Source organism: Scylla paramamosain, unplaced genomic scaffold (assembly GCF_035594125.1).
Source record: "Scylla paramamosain isolate STU-SP2022 unplaced genomic scaffold, ASM3559412v1 Contig6, whole genome shotgun sequence".
In the NCBI taxonomy this organism is placed as follows: Eukaryota; Metazoa; Arthropoda; class Malacostraca; order Decapoda; family Portunidae; genus Scylla; species Scylla paramamosain.
This window is the reverse complement of record NW_026973671.1, coordinates 1,560,001-1,570,000: the sequence shown is the minus strand read 5'-3', so window position 1 is coordinate 1,570,000 and position 10,000 is coordinate 1,560,001. Positions and strand designations below refer to the sequence as shown.

General features: G+C 37.5%; 1 long non-coding RNA gene across 1 annotated transcript in view; it reads right to left on the bottom strand.

Moving 5' to 3' along the window:
- The window catches only part of LOC135096736 (uncharacterized), a 152,992-nt gene that overhangs the window by 1,148 nt on the left and 141,844 nt on the right, over window positions 1-10,000 (bottom strand). The gene's annotated exons all lie outside the window — the stretch shown is intronic.

Below are 10,000 nucleotides of genomic sequence, written 5' to 3'. Positions count from 1 at the left end.
TAATAATAATAATAATAATAATAATAATAATAATAATAATAATAATAGATAATAATGATAATGAAAGTGTATGGAGTTGAGTTTATTCACGACCAGTTTCACCTACATCTTTCTTCAGGGGAACTGGCTTTGTTCCGGTCCAGAGCCTCCTTTTATTGGCATGGTGGCAACTCACGGTGCGCCGCTGAACCCACTATGCCAATATAAGGAGGCTCTGGACCGGAGCAAACCCAACTGAACAAAAGATAATAATAATAATAATAATAATAATAATAATAATAATAATAATAATAATAATAATAATAATAATAATAATAATAACAACAACAACAATAACAATAAAAATAATAATAACATCCCATTTCCAATTCTTCATCTAAATCCAAAGCCTAAAATGTACACTCAACCCTAATGAAAACTATGAAAAAAATATATGTAAGGAAAATAAATAAATAAATAAATAAATAAATGAATAAATAAAATAAATGAATAAGTAAATAAATAAATAAACCCGCAGAGTTCAAAATGTAACAGTACCGCATTCCAAATTTGCTGTGAACAGAGAGCATCAATCTTCGCAGCACTGTAATGAAAAGAAAAACGCTTCTTATACAAACAAACTAAATAAATAAATAAACAAACGCAAATAATTGAGAGTGAAGCAGAAAAGGAACAGACATTTCACGCTGTTTAAACGCAACACATACATTTCCACTAAACTGTAAAGTAACACCAAGTTCTAAAGTAAGCATAAACATAAAATTGTATACTAGGCGAAAAAAAAAGACAAAAAAAAAAAAAAAAAAAAAAAAAATCGAAAAAAAAAAATCGAAAAAAAAATCTGCCTTATTAACTTGGTGTGAAATGAAAATAAAATTTACTTTCTTCATACGTGGTAGAGGGAGACACAAGTCTTTTCTTTACATTAATCAAAAGTTCATACCATTTTTGAAAGCTCTGGAAGTTTTCTTCCTCTTAATCCAAAGTTCATACCATTATTTCCTTATTAACGTAAGAGAAAAGTATTAATCCCTCTTTCTCTCCTGTGGCCCTGACCTCACCTGCCCACCAGCTCACCTGAGAGGGGAACCTTTATTTTCTTTATTTTCAGTGTATTCATGCAAGAACAAAGAAGTATTTCGCAGAGAATAGACGAAAACAGTAGATCATTTTCCTTCTCTCCTGAACTCAGAAACCCACTCCTTTCATGCGTTTGTTGACCAAGACAAACTACCTCGCCTTATTATTTTGATATGCATAAGAAAAATAAAAATTCCCAGAAAATGCTTAAAAGATATATTTTCTTCACTTCTGAACTGTACAACACACTCACGTCACTGAACAAAAAACCTGCCTCACTTGATTTATTTTCACTTAAAGAAGAAAAAAACAATTTCATATGAAGTGGATGAAAACAACAATTAAGTTTTCTTCACCCGTGTTATTGCCAAAGCCACACCACCTCACCTCACCGATTATTTTCACATAAACGAGAGAGCGAAAGCCTTCATCACCCCAGACTGAAAAAAGCAACAGATTACTTCTCCGCACTCCTGACCCCCGGGATCCACCCATGCCTTTGGTCAATAAACACTGCCTTCCTGACATTATTGTTATTTGCACGTGAGCAAAACCTACATACTCACATAATGGATAAGAGGAAATAATATTGCCTTTTCTTCACTGGAACGCTGGAATCCACTCGTCTCATTCAATGATATCTTACTTGATAAAATATTTTTACTTATACTAAACAAAAAAGAAAATCACCTTGGACAAGATATAAATTTAGCAACATAACTTTTCTTCATTCGACCTCAGAAACTCACTCACAGTTTTTGCCTCACCTCGTCGTCAGCAATTACTTCCTCTAAGAGAAAATACAAACTGATAACAGGAAATCAAATCTATACTTTGGTCTAACTAACGTGGAAAAGGCAACATACATTCCCTTCATCTTTGACATCCTGAATACACGTGTCTGATAAGCCAACAAACATCACTTCATTCCGACTCGAGTAACCTATTTACCCTCCCCTAACACACTGGATAAACTATGCATTATTATTTTTGCAGCGACAAACAACATATTTCCACCTACAAGAGTGCACCACAAGCTTCATTCACCGTCGAGTATGAAACAAAGGAGAAATAATGCTGCCCCCTCCTTCCCTCCAGGCTGCTACAAAACATCATCATCCCTCAGACAGGCGTAACGCGACCCGCACTTTATATAAGGAACAATACTATGACCTTTCCCTCTCCAGGATCAAAAGGTTACCCTGTAGAAGATAGAAGTACATGAGGAGGGCACCACATCTAATCCTTCACTTCTACATTTCTACGTACAAAATATCACTAATAATTAATACAAAACTAAGCACCGACCCTCACTATGTAAGGAACAACATAATCCTTTCCCTCTTCAAGATCAAAACGCTCAACCATAGAAGTAAACGAGGAAGGTACTCCATCATTGCCCTCACCTAAATTTCAATGTGCAAAATATTAATAATGCAAGACTAAACACGTCATCAATTTAAACTGAGTTTCAGTATATGACCTGTGATCCTTCCATCCCTTTATTAATAAATATTTCCCTTAAGCAAAATGAACACGACTAGCAGACACACACTAACCATACACACTTAATTATATATATATATATATATATATATATATATATATATATATATATATATATATATATATATATATATATATATATATATATATATATATATATATATATATATATATATATATATATATATATATATATATATCATGGATACACAGAAAAAAAATAAAAAGTTGATACTTTTCTTCCCAGAATACAAGACCACTTAAGAGACCAGTAGGAGGTGAGTCAAACGTTGTAAGTGATTGCAGGAGAATTAGACAAAAAGCAAAATGTGTGAAACAAGCAGCAACAATATGTGACTTATAAAATCCCTATGAGAAAATAAATAAAATAATTTGCCTTGATACACGTGGCAGGTACAAACACATCTCACATCATCTTCAGACAAACTATAATCCCACACACACTCACTCACTTCACACAGGCAGCTGTACAATGACTTATTCTCACCCTCCAAAACACTGAAAATTATTAAATTTATTCCTCAAACTAGAATAATTTCTCTGAGCGTTATGAAATTGTCAGGTACAAGTTTCGAAACATACCTCTTAGTAATCAAATATTTCAAATATTTTAGTGTTTGCACTTTAATTTCCGTTCGGTAATAGCGTCTAGAGCTACTCAGGTGACGAAACAATTACTGTCGTGCCGTCATCTAATGGTCAAATGGTCGAAGTTCAACCAATAAATACAGTAATATATATTACAAAAAAAAAAAAAAAAAAATCTTGGAATTACATTGGAAACAAAAACATATCCTAGAATATATGTTGGTAGTATTCTATACCGAGGCAATCTGCTGCCTACGTAACACTACAGGAGGAGGCAGTAGACACCTGCCGAAACGATAATTACTCCCAGTGATGTCTGAAGCTCTGTGATCTTATCAATAACCCAGCTGTGACCTCGCTGAACGTTTCCCTTTGTGTCTCACAACACGGGGGCGGTCACAGCCTGCCCTCTAAAGACAATTTTCTTCCTTCACACAAAACTATATGCACACACACCCTTCACTCAAAGTTCTAAAGTAATATGGCGACTCCTACACCAGCCTCGGAGTCTCCATCTGGGGAAGGGACCACAAATGTCCCGAGGTCGGATTGCTCTTCTGGTATCAACCTTAAGTGTTTTGACATACCCCTCAACATTTTCTTCATTAACTTCTGCAACATACGCGGCCATACATCTAATTTTCAATATATAGTACATCATCTCTCCTCTACTAAACCACATCTTCTTTTCATCATTGAAACACAGGAGTCTGAGGCAACTGATGGTAACAAATTTTGTTCCCCTCCTACTTTCTCTATCCTCATTTTCGATCCAAAGCTGGATGTTGCGTTTATGTGCGCAACGACTTAACCTTTTCTCGTGCCCACACTCTTGAATCTTCCGAGCTTTCCACCATCTGACTACAACTACAGAGTCACTCTCAAACTAAATTTACCTGTGCTGTATACTTCTCACCTAACTCCTCTGACTATGAGAAATTTTTTTGACCACTTATCTTCCAAAGTGGAGCACATTCTGACTCTTCCCTTTTGCGTAGATCTCCATTCTTGGAGACTTCAATGTTCACCACCAGCTTTGGCTTTCCTCTCATTTCACTGACCATCCTGGTGAACTAGCCTTCAACTTTGCTATCCTCCACGACCTAGAACAAGTAGTGCAACACCCTACTCGTTTTCCTGACCGTCTTGGGAATACGTCCAACATTCTTGATTTTTTTCGTAACCTTTAATCCTGCTTATGCTGTCACCCTTTCTCCTCCGTTGGGCTCCTCCGATCACAATCTCATATCTGTATCTTGTCCTATCGCTCCAGTCCCTCCTCAGGATCCCCAAAGGCGGAGATGCCTCAAGCGTTTTCCATCTGCTAGTTGGGGGGACCTGAGGAAGTATTTTGCTGATTTTCCTTCCGTGTCAGAGACCCGTCTCTGTATGCTGAACACATAACAGAGGTAATAGTGTCTGACATGGAGGCGTACATTCCTCACTCTTTCTCTTGACTTAAACCTTTCAAACCCTGGTTTAACACAACCTGTTTCCATGCTATACATGATGAAGAGGTGGCCCACAAAAGATATTTGAGCCTTCCATCACCTGAATTTCATTCGCTTTATATTTCTGCCCGGAATCGTACTAAGTCTTTTCTCTAACTAGCCGAAAACTCCTTCATTAATAGAAAGTGTCAAAATCTTTCAAGATCTAACTCCCCTCGTGACTTCTGGCACCTAACAAAAAAACATTTCCAATAAATTTGTATCATCTTTCCCTCCTTTACTTCAGCCTGATGGCACCACTGCCATTTCACCTGTTTCTAAAGCTGAACTCTTCGCTCAAACCTTTGCTAAAAATCTACCTCGGATGATTCAGGGCTTGTTCCTCCCTCTCTTCCACCCTCTGACTACTTCATGCCACCCATTAAAATCTTTTCCCCTAAGTGTTTTTTTTTTTTTGTGACCTCATGACCTTTCGTTCGTGAGCCGCGGCTTTTCGTGCTTTCATCAACTTCCCTGTGTGGCGTGTTTATCTCTATGTCTAGAAAAAATTATTGTACCATATTATTTTTTATAATTAATATTTATCATTATCATATCACTCCGGTATGTAGATAAAGAAAAATATTGTTATTATTATTAGAATGATCTTCCAAATACAGAACGCGTTGCATTCCATTATAAATATTCAATGACTGATTTTTAGTTTTATAAAAGTTTTATGAATATAAAATATCCTGCATCTTGCTGTTTTCTTTTTGTCATTTGTTATCTTTGTCATTCTTTGTGTGTGTGTGTGTGTGTGTGTGTGTGTGTGTGTGTGTGTGTGTGTGTGTGTGTGTGTGTGTGTGTGTGTGTGTGTGTGTGTGTGTGTGTGTGTGTGTGTGTGTGTGTGTGTGTGTGTGTGTGTGTGTGTGTGTGCGCATGTGTAATTGATACAGACTGAAGTTATATCAACAAACAGAAATACAGACAGACAAACAAAGTAAATAAATAAAAACACACAAAACAAAAAGTGGGAAACGAAAATTAAAATAGCAGAGAGAGAGAGAGAGAGAGAGAGAGAGAGAGAGAGAGAGAGAGAGAGAGAGAGAGAATTCCCACACTCGTCAATAGCAAAGTTAACATTCCAACATCGTTTGTCATGTCCGGAAACTGTTTTTTTTAGGAGCGGTAGGATGGCATGAGGGAGGAGAACTGAAGGGGGGAGTCATCAGGGGGGAGGGAGGCATCAAGGGGGAGTATTCTGACTTTTGTCACTCACTTCCCCGTTGGCGATCAGTTGGATTTGGTGATGGGCGATATGAAGGGCTATACTTTCAATCCTCTCTCTCTCTCTCTCTCTCTCTCTCTCTCTGAACATTGCAACCCATCGCTTCCACCTATCTTTTCTGTTTCAGTCTTCAGCCTTCGAGCGTGACAACACAGTCATTTCAGCCTTACGATTTCCCGAGTAAGAACGGTAAACAAAATTGGGGAACAAAGCTGAAGGTGAAAGAGATAATTTAGCTATTCATGGAAGTTGGCCTGACTTTATCTAAGGACAGACGAACATACGTACTAAACATGCAAACACACACACACACACACACACACACACACACACACACACACACACACACACACACACACACATACATAAAGGACACGAAAATGGATCTTCTAATTTTGGATACTATAATAATAACCATTTCTAAGATCAATATAAAAAAAAAAGGTTATTATGATACCAGAACGTATATTTGTTAGTGTTTGATTAGCGGTCCATTTTTCTTTTCTTTTCTCGTTTATGTACATATTTTCATTCTTCGGTTTCTTTCATATGCTTTTGTTCATCAGTATTTTTTTTTTTTTGTGTGTGTGTGTGTGTGTATTTGTGTTTAATGATCTAAGTTTTCTTTGCTTGCTTCGATCTATCGCTTTAATCATTCACTTTTATTTTTTATTGTTCACTTTGATCTCATACGTTTTGTTCCTCTATCTGCTTGTTTCTCTTGGCTTTCCATAAGTTTATCTTTTATAAATAAAAGATAATCATTTGCTTGTTCGCATATATCTTCTTCAGACTTTAACTTATCCACCCGTCTAATTCTGCCTGTTTGCACTCACACAAGTATTGCTCCATCTATTGTTCCTTTTCGGCCTCAATCTCTGTCGTCTCTGTATTCATTCACTTTAGGTTTAATTGTTCTTATGTTACGTGATATATATATATATATATATATATATATATATATATATATATATATATATATATATATATATATATATATATATATATATATATATATATATATATATATATATATATTACAGTAAGATTGTGAAACTAGTGATTTCGTGAAATCCCTAAAACTTTCAGGGAATTCGTGAAATTACTGTTTCACTTAGTGACTTCATGAAATTACTAAAATATCTAGGGATCTATCAACCCCCCCAAAAAAAAGACAAAGTAATGGAAAAGTAAAGTATTAAAACAAATGCTGAAAAGCCAGAAGACTTGAGCATTGGAAGTAAATGAGACAAAGAAGTGTGACACGGTACTCAAAAATAATACACTAAAAGGAACATGAAAAAGAAACAGGACGAGGCTTTCAGCCCCCCCTTAGAGTAAAAATAAATTAAAAACAAGTAACGAAATGTGATACGTAGAGACTGCTAGAGGAGAAGGAGGAGGTGGAGGAGGAGGAGGAGGAGGAGGAGGAGGAGAAGGAGGAGGAGGAGGAGGAGGAGGAGGAACATAAGAACATAAGAAATAAGGGAAGCTGCAAGAAGCGACCAGGCTTACACGTGGCAGTCCCTGTATGAAACACACCTACCTATTTCCATCTGCTATCCCCATCCATAAACTTGTCTAATCTTCTCTTAAAGCTCTCTAGTGTCCTAGCACTAACTACATGATTACTGAGTCCATTCCACTCATCTACCACTCTATTTGAGAACCAATTTTTTCCTATCTCCTTCCTAAACCTAAATTTTTCAAGCTTGAACCCGTTATTTCTTGTTCTACCCTGGTTGCTGATCCTAAGAATTTTGCTTACATCTCCCTTGTTATAACCCTTATACCACTTAAAGACTTCTATCAGGTCCCCTCTTAACCTACGTCTCTCTAGAGAATGTAAATTTAACCGCTTCAACCTCGCTTCGTAAGGAATACTCCTCATCCCCTGAATCCTTTTAGTCATTCTCCTCTGTACTGATTCTAATAGACCTATATCTTTCCTGTAATGTGGGGACCAGAACTGCACAGCGTAGTCTAGATGAGGTCTGACCAGCGCCAAGTATAACTTTAATATTACTTCCGGCCTTCTACTTTTAACACTCCTAAAAATGAATCCTAGTACCCTATTTGCCTTGTTTCTGGCTTCTATGCATTGTTTCCCTAGACGGAGTTCAGAGCTAACTATAACTCCTAAATCTTTCTCGTACCCTGTACCTACCAGAGTTTGGGTGTTTAATGTGTACCTATTGTGTGGGTTTCCTCTACCTACGCTAAGCACTTTGCATTTATTGATATTAAATTGCATTTGCCATCTATCCGTCCATTCATTCATTCTATCTAAGTCTGTCTGCAAGGCGATGGCATCCGCTTCTGACCTAATTAATCTACCTATCTTTGTGTCATCCGCAAATTTACTAACATCGCTACTAATTCCACTATCCAAGTCATTGATATATATTAGAAATAATAATGGCCCTAATACTGATCCCTGTGGCACCCCACTAATGACATGACCCCACTCGGATTTCGAGCCGTTTATTAGCACTCTCTGTCGCCTGTTACCAAGCCATGACCCTATCCAACCTAACACCTTCCCATCTATCCCGTGCGCCCTAACCTTTCTCAGGAGCCTTTGATGGGGCACCTTGTCGAATGCTTTACTAAAGTCCAGATATAAGATATCATAACTATCACCATTATCTACTGCCTCGTACACCTTACTGTAAAAACTTAACAAGTTTGTCAGGCAAGACTTCCCCTTCGTGAAGCCATGCTGTGACTGATTTATCAAGTTATGTTTGTCTAAATGTTCCCTAATGTTCCTGGCTATTATTGACTCTAACATTTTACCTACAACTGAAGTTAAGCTGACAGGTCTATAATTAGACGCTAAAGTTTTATCCCCTTTCTTAAAGATGGGTACTACATTAGCCTGCCTCCACATGTCTGGTACCTCACCCGACTCCAGTGATTTCCTAAAGACAGAAACTAACGGCTCACTAATAATCTTTTTACATTCCTTCAGTACTCTGGGATATATTTCATCAGGTCCTGGTGACTTGAACTTTTTTAGCCTATCTATCTCCTGCTCCACTATCTCCCTAGTTATGGAAATATCCGTCAGCTTCTCATTCTCATCTGCTCTAAACACCTGTTCACTATCTGGCATATCCTGCATGTTTTCCTGAGTGAAGACAGTTAAAAAATAATCATTCAGAAGTTTACTAATCTCCTCCCCAGAACTAACCAGCTCCCCATCTGCTGCCTTTAATGGACCTACAGTATCCTTATTTTTCGTCCTGTATACCTGATAAAATCCCTTGGGGTCCGTCTTCGCCTGGCTGGCTACCTTTAATTCATAATTGTCCTTAGCTTTCCTCGTTAACTTCCTGACTGTTCTAACTAATTCATTATACTGTGTCCTTAAAACTTCCTCACCTGCCTTTAATCTCTTATATATACTTCTCTTACGCCCTATATAATGCTTTAACCTAGCAGTCATCCATTTAGGGTCATTTTTTTGTGATCTTATTGTTTTATACGGGATATTTGCTAATTGACCTGTATGAACTTTATCTACGAAATATTTATACAATTCATCTACATTTACTTCACCTAAACCCCTCATCTCGTTCCCTACCATCCTCTCCCCTCCCTCATCAACTCGCCTCGACCTTACCTCTCTCATTTCAGCATGACCTGACATTCCAACATACTCACACCTATCTCCCCCCTTCCTCTTTCCTCCTCCCTTCTGGAGCCTCACCTCACCTCCCTCATCCTGCCTTATCTCTCTGAACTCCGTCCCTGACCTGACCTCACCCTGCATCCTTTGCCAGTCCACTCCTTGGAGGTACCTTTTTAATTCTTCAAAATCTGCTCTCCTAAAGTCAGGTATTTTACTAGTGTTTTTATTTCTAACAGTTTCTTCCCATTCTAGATTGAACCTAATTTCCCTATGGTCACTGTTACCTAGCTGTCCTCCAACCTCTACCTGCGTGACTGCTTCCTCCCTGTTAGTAAGAATTAAATCTAGAATATTATTCCCCCTTGTGGGTTCTACGACTACCTGTTTTAAAAAAATTATCCTGAATTACCTTAAGGAATTCCTCTGCTTCCTTGTTACCCACAATCA